Source organism: Limulus polyphemus, unplaced genomic scaffold, assembly GCF_000517525.1.
Source record: "Limulus polyphemus unplaced genomic scaffold, Limulus_polyphemus-2.1.2 Scaffold1359, whole genome shotgun sequence".
Taxonomy (NCBI): Eukaryota; Metazoa; Arthropoda; class Merostomata; order Xiphosura; family Limulidae; genus Limulus; species Limulus polyphemus.
The window spans coordinates 16,986-35,607 of NW_013666969.1; positions in this window are offsets into that span (position 1 = coordinate 16,986).

Below are 18,622 nucleotides of genomic sequence, written 5' to 3' on the forward strand. Positions count from 1 at the left end.
TATATAAAAGAGGGTGACAACGCGACAGAACAATGTAGTGTGTGTGTAGACAGTGAGTAATTGATCTGCAGTCAGAGAGTATTATTGAGCACGTTCGTTGTTATAGCGTTTGTTTTAGCGCGATTGTTGAAATTAAGTGTATCGTAAAGTTATATTCGCAAAGAATAAACCAGTTTTATTAAGTAAGAACTTGTGTCGCTATAGTTTCGTCGGAACGAAGTTACGGAAAATCAATTAACAAACGGAGACGTAACAATATATTTTAAATTTTGACAACATCTCATGTGTGTGTGCCATGAATAAAGTATTTTTTGTGACCTACTCAACAGTTGTCAGTTTAAACAATGTATATGAAATAATTAATAGGACAGACAGATTACATAATAATCAAATACTAATATTTTCTTAACTAGGCTGTTTTACAAGGATGATGTGATTATCTATTTCTCTTTAATTCTATCCCACATCGAAACATTTGAATCTTCCTTCAAGCCAAAAATCTCTTCTATAATAAGCTTTTTAAGTTTGAAATGGACTTGTTTTTACAGCCGAATTTCTTTTTTAAGATTTACATTTTCATTCTCCTAGTTGTTATTACTGAAGTCAATGTTTGGATATGAAACTCAACAAAGATGAATATTCTGATTATAAATTCAATTTACCAATTAAAAACATAGTAATATAAAATAATCTTACATTATCATAAACTCTTAGATTTCAAACCTTCCTATTCTTGAAATAATTGAAAATAGTTATTTCGTATTAAAACGGAAGCGTGAAAATTCATAAAACTTCAAATATTTGTTGAATTAGTTTATTACGTCAATTTTGATGGCTTGTAAGCTATTCATACACCTTCAGATATATGTATTACTTGCTAAGGTACACTTGACTTAAAAACTTGTGCTAAAAATGTGGACGTGGGCTGCCTTTTCCCAATATTTTGAGCCATAACACACGAATCATCCGTCCGATGCAAAGGTTTTCGTGGTCTCTTTTCCGTAACACCCATTCCTAATAAAGGGACATATGCCTTCCGAAAGCTCTTAACTTCAATGAAGAATGAAATTAATTTCCAAGTGTGCATGCTCTTATTGAAGGAAGTCTGTGTTCTGAAAGTTGCCGCCCCTGATTATAGAAAGTCTGCCTTCAGAAAACATTCGCTCTTAATAAAAGGAAAATCTATCTTCCAAAAGTATATATATATATATATCTTATAATGAAGGATGAAATACCTTCGGAAACTTCGTTTGTTTGTTTTGTTGTTAAGAGCAAAGCTACAGAATAGGCTATCTGTGCTGCGTCCACCGCGAGTATCAAAACCCGATTTTTAGCGTCATTAGCCTTCAAACTTACTGCTGAGTCACCAAGACCCTTCAAAAAGTGTTCACCTCGAACTATGAAAAATGGTCTATCTTTCAAGGTGTTCACCTCGAACCTAATGAAGAATGGTCTATCTTTCAGTGTACACCTCGCCCCTAATGAAGGAAAGCCTATCTTTCAGTGTTTACCTCACTCTTAATGAAGGATTGTCTATCTTTCAGTGTTCACCTCGCACCTAATGAAGGATGATCTATTTCCAAAAGTGTTCGCCTCTAATAATCCCATTCTCTTAATCGAAAATGTTCACCTAATATCCAAGATACTTTAAAAAAAAACATCAAGCAAGTGAAAACAAGAAGAAACTGATCTACTTGAACTACAGCACACAATTTGAACTTCTAGAGAGATTCTTAAAGCAAAACAATTTTCTCGTCACTTATAAACTCATCATTACTATTAAATATAATACGCTGGCTTGTTTGTTTTGAATTGTACACAAAGCTACTAGAGGGCTACCTCGCTAGCTGTCCTTAATTTAGCACTGATAGACCAGAGGGGAAACAGCTAGTTAACCACACCCACCGCCAACTCTTGGGCTGCTCTTTTACCAACGAAATGTAGGATTGACTGTCATATTATAACGCTCTCATGGCGAGTCGAACGCCCTAACCATCAAACTATAATCTGACTTTAAACAAACATCTTCAAGAAGACAAAATATAGGGTGTCTACATTGTTCCATGTTAACCATGTGAAAATGTTACGTTGGTGAAACAAGAGTAAGTGAACATACTTAAAAAACGTTATTTAAAAAGGTAATTCAAATAGTGCAATATTTCTGCATGAAAAATACTTTGGCCACCCCGATGAACTGAAAATTAACCAAAATTATATATAAATACGAACAATACATGAAACGAAAAATAGACCTTTCCAGATCATGTAACTTATTGGAAACGCAACATTCGTAACCGCCATTTTGGAAGCCAAGCCGTCTATTGTTCTGTGACATTGGTAGCGATGAAGTTAAGTAAATACGTTCTGAATCTTGAGAAATATACCAAAATGGCTTATGAATATAGGTCGAGAGAAGTTTATATGGATGACTCTGTTGTTTTCTATCTATATATTAATCCAAAAGTGACCCTGATGACTATTTTCGCCTATGATTTGTCTACATCTTGTTGAATCCATCAGTACTTTAACACACGAAACTTTGAAATGCTATAAAAATTAGGATGGTTATAAATTATTCTTAGCGGGATAGGTGTCAGATGTGAATATAAAAAGAGATTGTGGTTAAACATCCGGAGTGCTCGAAGATATTCGATCTTCTTTCGCCCCGCAATTGAAAAGGTGTTTCTATAGGGTAGTTCTATGTGTTTCTCTACGTAACGGGCTGATTATAATAAGGAAGGTATTGTGGATGTCTTGCAATCGTGAATGTGGTGGCTTATGTTCTTGAGGTGTGTTATTCTGGCTTGGAGTTTTTTGGAGATTTCTTTAATGCAAGAATGCCAGGTAAAGTTGTGATTTAATGTAATGCCTAGACATTTTACTGTCTTGAAAAAGAGAATGGTAGTGCCATAAAGCCCTCAGCTTATAAAGGATTAAGCTCTCTGTTATGTGGAGGCCTTGTCATCATTAGCCCTTGTTATAACCATAAAAAATTTAAATATACGACTACATCATACTCACTTAGGCGTACTCCAGTACACTTGATTTATTAGAAGCTTTTAATTTTGCATGTTCTTTCACTCTTGTCTGCAGGTTTCTTGTGGTGGAACTGACGTAACCTTGCTTGCAACGAAGACACTTAAATTGATAAATTACATTTGACGTCGGAGAAATACGACCTTTACATCTGAAACATTACTGCAGACGACACCCGGGTTAAACAATATCATCGTAATTGTACATAGAGTGTGCGTAGTAGTTTTGTTTGTTTCTCTTGTAACAGACAAAGAATGTTTTCCAATATATATAGCAAGATTATGTAAACTGGACATTTAAGTACTTCCCATGTTTGAAGCTTACAGAATTTCGTTTATTCAAACGAACACAAATTATTATACCAATCAGATAAATAGAAAATACTTTTTGCTTAGAAATTTTTTAGTTCTTTATGAAAAAAATCACAAGTACTTGAGAATTTATGATTAACTAAAATCTGATATTTTCTATAATTTGCATATAACTTGGAAAATTTAAATAAAGTCAAATATATATACATGTATTTTGTATGGTACACCTCACATTGAAAATCACCATCACAATTATGCATTATGTATCCAAAAACGCAAGTTTACGATGTTGCTGATGTTCAACATTAAACTTGATATTTTATGTTTACTGTTCACTTTTCCAAAAACTGAGGAACATGCTTTGGGTTCTTACAAAATAGAAAAGGTTTTATCTAAGTACTTCTGATAACATAATGGTTCAAAAGACTTATGATCTTTATGCAAGAAATCATAAGTACTTGAAATTTTACAGTAGCGATGAACTAAATAAGTAATAGATATTCTACACAGTTGATATATAACTTGGAAAATTAAAATAAAAGTCAGTAAGTGTTTTCTTATGGTAAACTTCACATTGAAAGTTACCATCACAATTATGCATTGATGTACTCAAAAATGCAAGTTTCTGATGTTCAACAGTAAAGATATTCATATGTTTACTGTTTAAGTATTCCAAAATTAAAAGCCATGCTCAGGGTCTTTGAAAGTAGTAAAAGTTTCATCTACATATAATATTGTATAAGATTGTTGGTAATCATTCAGTCGTTGTTTTTTAAGAAAACAAAGAAAAAATTAACCCAAAAAGAGCCAATCTAGAACCCATAGCTACACCATTAACCTGATCATAAAAATTACCGTTAAAAAGAAAGTTGGATTATTTAATTGCAAGATTCATTAACATCAAAACTAAAAAACAAAAATAAAAATGAATGGATAACTCATCTAATTGTCATTGAAAATTATATCTGAGCAGAACTGGATCGTTTCTTCCAAAGGAAAGGGCAACAGAACTAGATCTTTTCTTCCAAAGGAAAGGGCAACAGAACTAGATCTTTTCTTCCAAAGGAAAGAGCAACAGAACTAGATCCTTTCTTCCAAAGGAATGTTAGTATACAAGGGCACAGTATCAAAACTAGCACAATATACATTACTATCAAACTGAAAGTTTTTAATTCATTAGAAAATCCAAAAATATCTTTCAACGTATATTCGTTACTTCCTCGGTGTATAATGTGGATGAAAAGAAGAAGAAGCATTTATTGGTTTTCTAGCTAATCTTTTAGTTTTATGCTGCTTTGTCGTTGTACTAATGCAACCATGCTTGTAAAAGCACTTTTGTTTACATCAGATAAAATCATTACCTTCCCAGTTCTCTCCCGGAAGATTGGGAGGTAAAGGTGTACTACTTATCCTTTTCCTAAGTAGAAGGTTCCCAAAATCTCGATCACGTACTAATTATGGATAACTTTATTGTAGATTTTCAAAAATCCCTCATTTATATAGAATTATAAAATATTTTCTGCAGATTAAAAATGTATATGCGGTTTGTTTGTTGTTGTTAAGCACAAAGCTACACGATAGGCTATTTGTACTGTCCCTACCACAGGTATTGAAACCCGGTGTTTGGTGTTGTAAGCTTTCAAACTTACCGCAGAACCACTGTGGGTGATAGATATAAGAAAAATAAAATGTTAAAACTCCTATTATTCACTAACATTTATTCCATAAATTAATTTTCCTCACACGTTCACATTTGAAGATTAAAGTGTAATAAACATGTATTCCAGACTGCTAAAGAAATGCATGTTGAATCAATGTCATTAGAGTGATATCTTTCTGCTAACATTTATGTTGATATCTAAGACTAAGTTTACGTACATATTAGTCTAGCATTTAGTTGTACTGTACCTACATGAGAGCCAAACAAATCGTTTGAAATTTACAGCTCGCCAATTCTACTAATTCCTTATGAGAATGCGTAGCACAATTTCTCGGCGTTTTATTTATGTAATAATAATAATATTTCAATATTTATTACACTCATAAATAGAAAGCTTTTCATCCCTACTTATTAAACTGTCCTATAATATTTGGCTATAAGTTATTTACTTCCTCTGCTACAATTATTAAACGTTTCACTTTGTATTATATTCAAATATCTCACTAATTAATATATTATAAAAGTAATTGTATAACCAGAGCCGGATTAAGGACTTGGGGATCCGGAGCAAATTTTGTACGGAAGCCTTCAGAATTGAACTTCATAAATAAATTAAATACAGTTCAATACTATTTACTAACCTCAATCTGATAAATACATAATCACAAGAGTTGGATAGATAATCTACAATATACTAATCTTAATATTTATAAGAAATATAAAGTAATGACGACAATATTTTTGTTAAATGACTAATTAAATATTTATGAAAGAACAAGCTGTGAGAGCATGTTAATGAAAGTTTACGAAATAATAGGTTTATATGAAATGATTAAAACTGCTCTTGGCATAGTGACACAATTGCAAACATGTTCTTCAATGAGACATGCAGTTTTTGATTTTTTTTCTTAATCTACCAATCCCCTCTTTAATCCGGTCCTGTATACAACCCCTACACATGTGGTTCAAGTCAGAATAGTAAAGGAGTTTAAAGAGATTGAATGAGTATTTTAGACATGAGAGTGTGATATAGGAAAAAGGAGTTGCTACTTTCTATTATAGTTTTGAAGAAGATAGTAGAAAACGGAATAGCCTGGATGAGCCAAATGGCCCCTAGTTATCCATTGCCGTACGAAGCATTTTTTGAGTGGTCAGGCTATCACAAAGCATGCCATTTGTAGCGGGGTCTGGGAGAATGCTCCCCCAGAAAATTGTTGACAATTTAATGCTATGAGATTCAATGTTGAGCCATTTTAACTACAAATACAGCATACACGCAATGTAATGTATTGAATTAAAAGAAAGAAGTATTAATATATGACTTACAGCTATACATGCCATGAAAAAGTGGTCAGGCCATGGCCTGACTGGCCTTACCGCTTCGCCAGTGGCACGGCAGTATGTCTGCGGACTTACAACGTTAGAAATTGGGTTTCGATACCCGTGGTTGGCAGAGTACAGTTAGCCTCTTGTATAGCTTTGTACCTAACTACAAACAAACAAACTTACCGCTTCCTAAGGCCCTGTTATCTTTTGGAAATAAAGTAAAATTTTCTAACAACGTTAATGATTTAATCGAACAGTAAATTTAGAAAGTTTCAACTATGCGTGTAGGTTCAATTAACTTACACTTTAACTAACTGTTACAATAAAAAGTTGTAATTACTTTCCAATGCAAGTGATTTAAAACAAAAACTAATTGAATCTACAGATCATTTATTAACTTCTAATAATTATGTATAAGACCTAACAGAGACAACTTCTATAATTTAGTACACTTCTTACTACACTATTCAATAATGCAACATAAGTATATGTGTTCTTTCTTTTTATTTTATGTTCAAAAAAGTTGAACTTGTGTATATGCTTATCTTTTGTACGTTTATATAAAATTATCACCTTAATTACCACAAGAAAAACTGCATACACATTTAAAGCTCTTTAAGGATGCTTAATAAAGGTTAAAAACACAAACTGTTTAAAAACTGGGTACATACTAAGTCTATGTTTTTCTTATCAGAAGATACTTTTTTGTCTCTAATCAAATAAGAGAATATGACTTCAAAAGTTAATTTATATTCTGTAAAATGCTACTGAATTTACAGAGGTTAATGAAAGTATTTTTTCACAATATACTAAATGAAATTATAAAGAAATTCTGCTAGCAAAATTTAATTTTTAACAAGTTTAATTACAAAACAAGAAAACAAATCAAATTGAAATTATGCTGCAACAAAGTTATAATGTTTATTACAATTTCAAACATATAAACAACATTTCTTAAGAAAAACATAATAATCATTTTTCATTCTGTTACAGCTTTCTTGAAAATTTTTATTCTGGTAATGCAGACAAAAATATACTGTTCCAGCCAGAGACAATGTTTTAAACATGTTTTTCATTCAGAGATAGTGTTATGAAGATGGTATTCCATCCAGAAATGCCCCCCCCCCCAGTGGCACAGCGGTATGTCTGCGGACTTACAACGCTAGAAACCGGTTTTCGATACTCGTGGTGGGCAGAGCACAGATAGTCCATTGTGTAGCTTTGTGCTTAATTCCAAACAAACAAATCATCCAGAAAAAGTATTTTAAACATGTTGCTCTAGCCAGAGATAGCGTTTTAAACATGATGTTCCAGCCAGAGATAGTGCTTTAAACATATTGTTTCAGTCAGAGATAGTGTCATGGAAAACAAAAAATAGATTTAATTTACTCGAGCTGTAACACTTCATTATCTAAAAAGTAAATCAACCCGTCATAGTCATACATTCAATTTTCAAGTAATATCATACTGTAAGCACTATCGTTGTTACAATGAGAGCTAACGTGGTCTTCTGTGTGTAATGTTATTTCTCTGAGGATGTTTTTGAGAAACATGAACGAAGAAGTCCTAATAAATTAAACAATCACTAAGAAAAATATTACTAGACCAAAGAACATCAGTAAGCCAATAACTAAGGCGAAGTTAGTGTTTTCATTCAATATCCTTTGAAACCTCAAAGCGTTCTGCAGAGGCCCCAGTGACAGAGCGGTAAGTCTATGGACTTATAACGCTAGAAATCGTGTTTCGATACCCGTGGTAGGCACAGCACAGATAACCTATTGTATAGCTTTGTGCTTAACTACAAAGAACAAATAAACAAAGCTATGTGCAGGAATGTCCTGGAAAATCAACTGGTAATCCTGAAATAAATCCAAAAACTACTTAGTTAAAACCCTTTTTTATAAAGTTCGAACAGTTTCTGTTTTTCAGTACTAGTCAAATTTGTTTGAATTAAAATAACTGGTGAAAATTTCAAAGTAGCATACACAAAACGCTAGTTAAATCGTAAATACAACAGTCAGCTATTTTAACTCTAGTCTCAAGTATGATCATATAGGGTGGTCCAAAATTATCTTTCCTATTTTAAAATTTAATAATTAACTAACTAAGGAAATATATCCATACAGTTTTCAAAATCTTGTAGCCCAACTCAAATAGTTTTTATTGACATGCAAGTAGACTTCTACGTGTCCGCCATTAGTGGTTCTCACCACATCTAACTGATATTCAATGTCGGTCCATGTTTGCTGCAACATGTCTACAGTTACATTGGCGATGGCAATTATTATCCTGGTCTTTAGTTCCGTGATGTTTGCTATAGGTGTGTCATACCATACACGATATCCTTAACATACCACCATACTTCTTTCATGTGCTGGCGTCTGTAGTTACGCTGCATCACAGTCACTGACTTGGTCTCTGCAAGCCAAACGGTGCATTGAGTCTTTTATTGCATGGTTGCCATGTTACGAGATAAAACTATTCACTGGAGTGAAAAAACAACAAAAAACATAACCATGAAAACTGTTTGAGTTGGGCTACAACACGTTGAAACTGTATGGTTGTATTTCCTTAGTTATTTAATCATTAAATTTAAAAATAAAAAAAATAACTTTGGACCACTCAAGTCCACCCTATATATGCATAAAACCTAGTTTTAGTTTGTATTAAAATAAACAAAATTTCAATAACTCTTTTTCTTTAAGAAAAAATAAAACTGAATAATGTCTACGTAATTACAAAGTAACATAAACACAAAAATGCTAGTTACACTATGAAAAGTACAGCTATTCGTTTTCATTACTAATCGAAAGTGTGACCTTGTAGACGCAAAACCATAACTTTGCATTAAAACAAGATTTCTACCAAAACTAGTAATAAAAAACATATTGCCCATTCAATTACAGATCATTTTATAACTAAGGATATTAAAATTGTATTATCTAAGTTCCGAAAACAAGGAGAATTTCAATGCATTTGATAACAGTGACATTAGCTTTTACACCTTTGACCCTTTTTATTCTTTTGAGCATCGAGCTCAAGAGCATGTGTTGGTGATTTTTTCCCCTTTAGTGATACTTGGTGGTTGCTTTTAACGTTGGTGCTGCTAATCTATTTACTTTATTTGTTTTTACTTACTTCTTCCGGAATATTAAATAAGTATTTAGTCACACTGTTTGAAAACAGAAGATAAAACATTTGTCTTTGCTTCGAGAAATTGAGAAATTCCAAAATACCAGTAGCAAAGCGTAAAGAAAGAATATATCGAGAACCTCAACTAAATTTTGAGCTTTGCACACTTCACCCCTCTCACTAATTAACTAATTTGGATGAGCAAGCTCTTTCAAAATGTTAATTATACCTTGCACTTAATACAATCTCGGATCATAGAATGGATCATCTTGCCAAAATCTTTGTTTTATCTCACACATGACTTCTTCATAGAATCTGCTGACTGATGAACAGATATTGTTCATTTCTTCGTGGTTAATATTAGCATCATTTATTTTCAGGTCTACCGAGATACCTAGATTTCCTTTTTTCAAATAAAACACTCTCTTTCCTTTCAACAATAATTATAATGTTATTAACTGAGTTAACGTAACCTCACATTCATGAAACCGGTAGAAAATGTTTTAAATAAATTCTCTTTTTTAGCCGCGGCATAGCGGCTCGTTGAACAGCTCCGAGTTTTTCAAGTACAAACTCTCAGCTCATAACTCCACCAACTCTTGACCGATTCGAGATCTAATTACAGTTTTGTATTTAAGAAGTCAACCCTTTCGATTGATGTATTGTACCACGTCCAAGGTCCCATAGATTAATTTACTCTAATCCTGCCTAAAAGAATTTCAATTTGAGGGTAGGCTTGTAGAGATCCTGATGAGTAATAAAATCGAATCGGATATACGCGCACCCCACGTTTGATATTGCTGGCGCACAAAAATATAGCTAATAAAAGGGGGGAATATCTCATAGGTTAATTTATTTTAATCCTGCCTAAAAGAATTTCAAGTGCCGCGGCTATTGAGGATTCCCTCTTGTTTCTACATGTAGCCTATTGAAATGTGGAGCAACAATTTGAAATATAATGTTATATAAATTGAGAATGTCCATAACTCATAAGCTAAAGCAAAGCGTTTTTGTACGGTTTCTGTAACTAGAAAAGAATAAGACTATTGGAACAGTCTTGGCAAAAAATGTTTATATATTTTGTAACAAATAAGATCATTATTATTAAGATGGAATACAAATACACTTAGCACTGTCAAACTGAGAAATACATGTTATATTAAACATCTACACGTGTAATTTGTTTAATGAGACAGGTTGTATGGACATCATGAACGATTTATTAGAACAGCAAATAATATTATCAGACACCTATAGAAAAATCTGTAGTTCAGCATTTCATCTATCCCAACAAAACCTTACTAAAACATATAAAATGACAAAATATAACATAAAATTATTATAAATAGCGTCTGTAACTTTTTATCAGTTTATATTAAACATTCAGGACTTGGTTGGTCCTCCTCATACTCTAATAACCTCCGAAAGGCGATTTGGCATGCTGTCGATGAGGTTACTGATGTAATCCACAGTGATTCATCCCAACTTGTCACTAGAAGGAGCTGCAACTCATCTACAATAGCTACAATTTTCTGGCTCAGTTCTGCCCAACAGTTCTCAATAGGATTACAGTCTGGAGACTTTGATAGCCATAGCAATCATGTAACGCCCTCCAGGTCGAAATAATCCTGTACAATACGCGCTGTCGGCAGTGGCACTGTCTTACTGAAACACAAAGTTATTGCTAAACCTTGCCCTAGTATATGCCAGAAATATCTTCTCCATATGATGCCTGTAGATAGCACCAATGACGTTTCTCTGGAGGATATGAAGAGCAGTTTTTCCACCATGATGAATAGCTACTTAAACATGTACTGCACCACCTCCTGTATGTTTCCTGTAGCCAAAGTCTTCCCTCATATGTTCTCCAGGCAAACGACGAACACTAATCCTACCATCAGCTTTAACAAGCCCGAAATAGCACTCATTTGAAAAGATGATATTTCATTAGTGTTCTAACTGTAAGTTGACGTGCTGTCTTCCACAAGTAAGACGGTAAATTCTGGTTAATATCGGTTTGCGGATAGTCTTTCTTGCAAAATAACCTTGTTTGGTCAATATCCTTTTCATTGGTCTTCTGGATATCCTAGAATGAATGTGTTTGTGTCATTTTTGTCGTAAGGTGTTGCAAGATTTATTTCGACCTTAACGCGTTAACCTGATCAAAACACAGTCATCTCGGGCAGTAGTTTTTAGGCGTGTACCAGTAGACTTTCCTGGAACAGTGTTCCCTGTAGTCTGATGACGTATCAAAATTCTGTTCTGGCAATGTCCGTTTGATTCATACCATTTCTGGACAGTCGAACAACTTGACGCCCTATAATTTATGGTACGTGACGAGGTATTACTCTACACCAAGTACCAATAAATTGTTTTAACATAACGTTGATCTGTTTCGAAAAAGATTATATCAAAAACACACCCTTTTATACAAAACAGGTGTGTATGTGTGTTTTGACGAGCAAATGCTCAAAACAACTTATACAGATCAAAATAGTAACTCTTACATGTTTGTCTGATCATACGCTATCTTCTCTGTTACTACTCAGACATTTACTCAATGACCACTCCGTGCATGTAGACAATAACATCAATATAGAATAATATCCAAACATTTTGGCTAAGACTATATACACGTTCCCTAGAAGGCCTTCAAAACTGTTTGGAAGCTTTTTTTTCTATTGTTTGAAGCAGCTAGATGCTTAATATGGCAACTACGTTTGACAATACAAATCAATGGAAATCTGTCATCCGTCACAGATGAAACTGAATGATTAACTCCATTATAGCATTTTTTTCTATCACTACAAAACACAAATCAGTTTCTCAGATACGCCTTCAGTTTTACAACTGATGATACTGTCTAGTTAATTAAAAACTTTGGAGGCCCATCTGGACAGCTAGTTAGATCTATGACTTCAATTTCAAAATCATCAACGCATTAAACAGCACGGACTAGCAACTGTTTATTTGTTCTTCTATCAATAGTTTTGTCTGTGCTTATTGAAAAGCCCCCAGTGACACAGCGGTATGTCTGCGGACTTACAACGCCAGAATCCGGGTTTCGATACCCTTGGTGGGCAGAGCACAGATAGCCCTTTGTGTAGCTTTGTGCTTAATTACAAACAAACTTATTGAAAAAATGTACTTTTTATATTTTCAGCCAACATATTATTAAAGTGTAGTGCGAGATTAGTTACTTTTCACTTATCCGTCTTCCACACATTCTTTACTTGTTCAGAGGACATAGCTTTAATAAGACTTTCCAATTTGTCTGCAATGGCATACTGAAGATCATTCTCTACTACAATGTCAGGGTCCGTGCTTGTCCTTATTATATTCTTAGGTTCACTGATTACACTCAAAATAAGAGGGTTAGGATATACGAACTAGAAGAAATAATGGATACACTATCACGAAGTAAAAGTTTGACTTTACCAAACTCTGTCTGAGTCTGACGTAAAGAAGGAGACTGAACACAAAATTATATAAAGCAAATATCTTTATTCATAAAATACTTTCAAAGCTAAATATCAAACAGTGGCAAGTGTTTAAAGTGTGTTTAGTGATAATTGAAGAAAAAGGAAGAGTGAGAAATCTTCATTATGTCTCTCTCCACAGTTCAGGGTCACATTCTAATGTGAACTAAAAAGTGTAGCAAATAATAAATATAACATGCACCAAGATTTGATTTAAACAATAATGTATTGTTGTTACACATTATATCGTTGGGTGAATTCTTTTGGATTACTTGTAAAAATAATGCATGGTCCAGTCCATGTAATGATAACCAATTAATTTATTATTCAATAATGTTTGCTACAGGATGTGTTCATTGGTAGGCTTAAGCTCACAAACAAACAGAAACTCTAAAATAACATACGCCTAACTTACCTATAAACTTACTTTCAGAAATCTTTCCTAAAGGGAAACACACAATGATATCTTTGGTGTTTTAATCTGTCGCATGAATAACTAAAGTGAGAGAAACTTGGTGTCTCTCTCTTGACCTGTTCTGTTATGGTGATTAAGATGATTGACCACGTGGGCGTTAAGACATGACAGTCAACCCCACTATTCATAGGCAAAAGATAACCCAAGAGTTGGTAGAGGGTGGTGGTGACTAGTTGCCTCCCTTCTAGTCTATCAGTTCAAAATTAGGACGGGTAACACAGATAGTCCTCGAGTAGCTTTGTGCACAGTTTAATGAATAAACTCTAATGACGCATGTGGTTAAGCAAACCAACATAAAATACGCATACATTTTCAAAAAAAAAATTATCTGGTAACTCGGGGGGTCAGAAATACATGGTACATCATGTATCACCTCTTGAATCATCTTGTCTATATGACTTTCATGTACTCCTGATACAAATATAAACATGCTCTTTCAAATATATCCTTCTAGTTTTGAGATGTCTAGGCCTCTATACATGTTCATTAAGATCATCAATGCATCCAAAGACAACAATAGTATTACACAACAAAAATCAATCTGAAATAGAAATATTACTAAATATTCTACATTTCAGTTTTGCTGGAAAAAATCGATATATATTACAAAGTAGCTTAAAAAGTTTTAAGCAAACACACAAAAAATTGTAATTTTGTAAACATATATAAGAAATAAAGGATTAGCATAGAAGTGTGTGCACTACTCAAACCATGCTGTAATGACCTTGTATATCTCACGTCCTCGATACTCTGTAATTAAACCTTTCATGTAACCCTTAATCAATTTTACACTTCTTATAATGGTTTGGGATAACTTAGTTTGTTCCACAATTTCACAGAAAGCTTGCTTGTAAACTTTCAGTTATAGGGCTACTATTCAGTTACACAAAAAGTTGGCCCGCATTGGCTCATCAGTATGTCTGAGGACTTATATGTTAAAAATCAAATTTCAATACCCGTAGTGAGCAGAGCACATATAGACCGTTATGTAGCTCTGTGTCAACAAACAAATAAAAGCACAAAACGTTATTATAAATAACATGTAATTACAAGAACCTTTACTTACACTTTTAACAAAAACTCTCTGAACTCTCTTTTCAGTACTTCTGTTATTGAATTATCACATGTACCATCTTGCTTTAACTAACAATGTACCTATCACAGTTACTAGTTATGCCTAATCTTTTGTGATATCACGTGTTTTCTACCGACTCATTTTAATTTATAAATTTCAACATTTTTCGTTTATTCTAAACACATGCGGTTTTAATATAATTCATTGTCCAGAAGACTGTTAAACTGACTTCATTCTAGCTGCCTTTGTTTCTAATTTGTTCTTTACAGATAATACTTGTTCCATTCACTAGAGGTGTTACTTTAACGCTACACCTAATGCAAGAATGTAGATAGTAGCAGTGTTCTTTGCTGGTAGAGCAGATAATACCTAGATGTTATGGCCTTGTCTAAGTTCAATGAAAATTATCAATCACTAATGGTTGAAGGGAAATATCATTTCTTACTGTATGAGTTATTTGGTAGTGTTGTCCAGCAGAATGCTTGTATTACTCAATTATCCAAAGCAAGGACAGTCATATAATTGAAATACTGAAAGAAAGTGGTGATCCTTGTTTTCCAAGCTATCAAATTATGTTCATAGTACAATGTATGTACTACATTATCTGGTTTCCACTTGATTATCAATACCTAGGGCAATAATTAGAATGAGTATTCAGTGATTGAAAGGATGTTGCATCCCTTGCTTTCAGAGTTATCAGGTGTTGTTGTAAGATATGATGGGCGTATACAATTGAAGGATTACCATTTAATCCACATCAGTTAAGACATTTTTCCAGACGAGAAGCCAAAGGATGAAAGGCCTTTGCGACCCTTAATTTCCAAACTGGCAGAATGTGTGGTTTACTTTTTAGTGACTACTACTTGATTATCACCAGCCAGAATAGTCAGGTAGTCGAAAGATCACCTATTTAAGAGTGTCATGACCATCGGTTTCTGAGTCAGTTAGTGAATTTTATTATGCGAAATGTCAACCAACATTTTCATAGAATCGCTCCCATAATCTAGCTGAGTGTTGAGAACTCTACAGAGTATCCCATCTTTTAATTTCTAGGTTTCTTACGTACTTGGAAGTATGACAAATCGGTGAACAGCGAGGAAGTTTTATTTTCTCTGAGTGTATATTGAGATAATACAGTAGCAACTAGCACGAATATTAATATTAACTGATTATACTTTTAGTTGAAGAGATTACTTCACAACAAAGTAACACAATAAAGTTACTGAAGTAATTCATGCATGAGGCAATCTGTTTTAAACTGATAGCGTATTTGACAATGTGTAATGGTAACATACATATATATAGCAATTTATGTATATGAATAAATATATCCTTGTGGTATTACACACACACTATATATGAACATTACATAAAATCATTCATAAGTGTTGTAAAACACACAAATGAATCGATTACACAAAGAACACAACAATAAGCAACTAAATCACATAGACAAAGGATTTGATCTCGATGTTGCGAAATCACGAGCTTGGGGATAGCTGTAATAATTGACCTGGACAATATTATTGGAAATTTCATTGCACGTGTTACTTTCATTAATACTAGAAAATGTTTCAATTTTGAGGTTAAAATATTTGGCAAATAGTGAATTTTCTTGGAAGAAATAAAAGTAACGAAGAGACTTGCGTTACATCTGAGAAAGAACATAGTTTTACTTGAAGTTCTTATAACACTGTTTTATCTAGTGTTTCTCATAAAAATACAAGAGCAAAAGATATTTCAATTGGATCAAATTGAAATATACATGAGTAGGTAAAATTATCAGCAGTAAATGTAATTCACAGATATCATAACAAATGTAAACTTAGTGTACCCAGTGTCTTATTTCTTTATGATAGAATATTTTCAGTCATGCAAGCTGAAATGTTTTAGCGAACACACAGTTTTCTGAGTGCTTTCTGAACACTTCTTCGGTACATGCAATATTAAAGCATGAAATGCAGGCTGTAAGGGTACTATGAAGTGGCAAAAATTAATACTCGTGCAGTGAAAACTTTGTAAATTGTGCCAAAAACTAGTGCTAAATTTGTAACTGAGGGAAAATCCCAAGGGAAAGACTATGGAAGCATTGGTGAATATTAATGGTCAAAGGTAATGTTTGTCATTGTCTAATCCAAGTCAGGTAGGGACCTGTTACAGCCTTTACGCCCATTCTTACTGGATCCAGGTGCTATCTACATGACAATCAGATAATAGGAAGGAGAATAGAGCTGGATCACACACTTGTGATACTTTTCAACCTAAACACCTAGCTAAGCTTTATATTAATTGGAATTCATTTTATCATAAATTTTTAGTCTGGGCTTCGAATCTGGGATGCTTTTGGCTATCTTCTTCTTCAACTAGCCAGTGTTTTTCCATCCCTTGATGCCGAATAGTTTTTCAAAGCATTTTCTACCGCATGACGGACTGCCAGCATAATTGGGGACCATTCAAAGCAGATGCTAATTTAGCTGAAAATGATGTCCACAAGAGACGAGCTAATGGCAGTTCTCCCCAACAGCTGGTCAGTGAAGCAGACAATGAACATCAAGCTAGGGGTACACCACAGTTGGAAGAGTCATGGCAAATGCCCACATGGAATCTCCATCACCATGAAATTTTTGTGCCAGTTCTCAATGTAAATTGTTAAATATGTCTTGTGAACTTTTTAATTTTATTTAACTTTTGCTTTTAGTGCATATATGTGTGTGTATGTTTATATCTATATAGACACACACAATACACACCAGTTAAGAGATTTTCCGGTTGAGAAACCAATGACAGAAGGGTTTTGCGATCCTTACATTCCAAACTATTGAGTCGTGTTGTTTGGCAGAATGTATGGTCTACTTTTTAGTATCTACTACTTGATTATCATTAGCCAGGATAGTCAGGTAGTCGAAAGATCACTGACTAAAAGAGTTTTATCTGGTGTGTCTCATAAATACTAGTGCCAAATATATTTCAATTTGATCAAATTGAAATATTCATGAGTAGGTAAAATTATCAGTAGTAAATGCAATTTTCAGATAGTAGCTTAAATATCATAACAAACATAACCTTAGTGTACCCAGTGAATATACACTATCTCAATACTGTGTACTACAGTGTATGGCTACCACTTGGTCATCAGCAGCTAGAAAAATGGGGTAGTTGAAAGATGCTGACCGAAAGGGAGTCATGACTCTTCAACTGGCCATCTAGGTCATCTACTTATGTGTAGTTGACCTGTTCTACACAATGTGCGAAGTTGCAGCAATATCTTCGAGTGCAAAGTAAATATTATCTTCTAAAGAACAACAAACGAACAAAGGTAACTAGAACGAAAACATAGTTTATAGAACATTCTGTTGTATATTTTGTATAATTATTTTAACAGTGTTTTATTTTAGTCTGAGTTGAAAGGTTTTATGTTAGCATGCTAATTGTAATAGGGGTTTGCTTCATTTTATTCATGTAAAGAGTTCATTTTATGCTACATTTCTATTGGTATAAAAGGGAGCTTATGTCAATGTTTATTATGAGGGTTTTCATTTTTGTATTTTAACTGTTTACATTTTGATTTATATAAAGGGTCTGATTTACTATATTTAGTAATGATAGTTAAATGATTTTTATTTTATTTATTTTAAACTTAGTCTAATCTTAGAATACCCCTTCTATAGGGTGGTGGGTAGGAAATCTCTTTCAAATTGCTTTTATGTATAATATTTCTTAATTAAAAGTATTTCGTATAGTGTACTTGCATTCTTTGTTAGAGAGTTATTTAAAATGTAATTCTATGTTACGGGTTTATCTTATGTATTTATCATTTTTAAAGGATTATTTTTTGTATTGTTCTCCCATTGGTAAATCTGGGAGAATATAACACTAAAAATCGTTTGCTTGTTTGTAGTTAAGCGCAAAGCTACATAATGGACTATCTGAGCTCTGGCCACAACTGGTATCGAAACCCGGTTTCTAGCGTTGTAAGTCCACAGACATATCGCTGTGCCACTTGGGGTCCACTAAAGTCAGGTTTGATACTTGTGGTGGGCAGAGCACAGATAACTAATTATGTAGGTCTTTAATTAACAACAAACAAGTTATATTTTCTATTAATCATTGCTAAAAGGCTTATTTTTG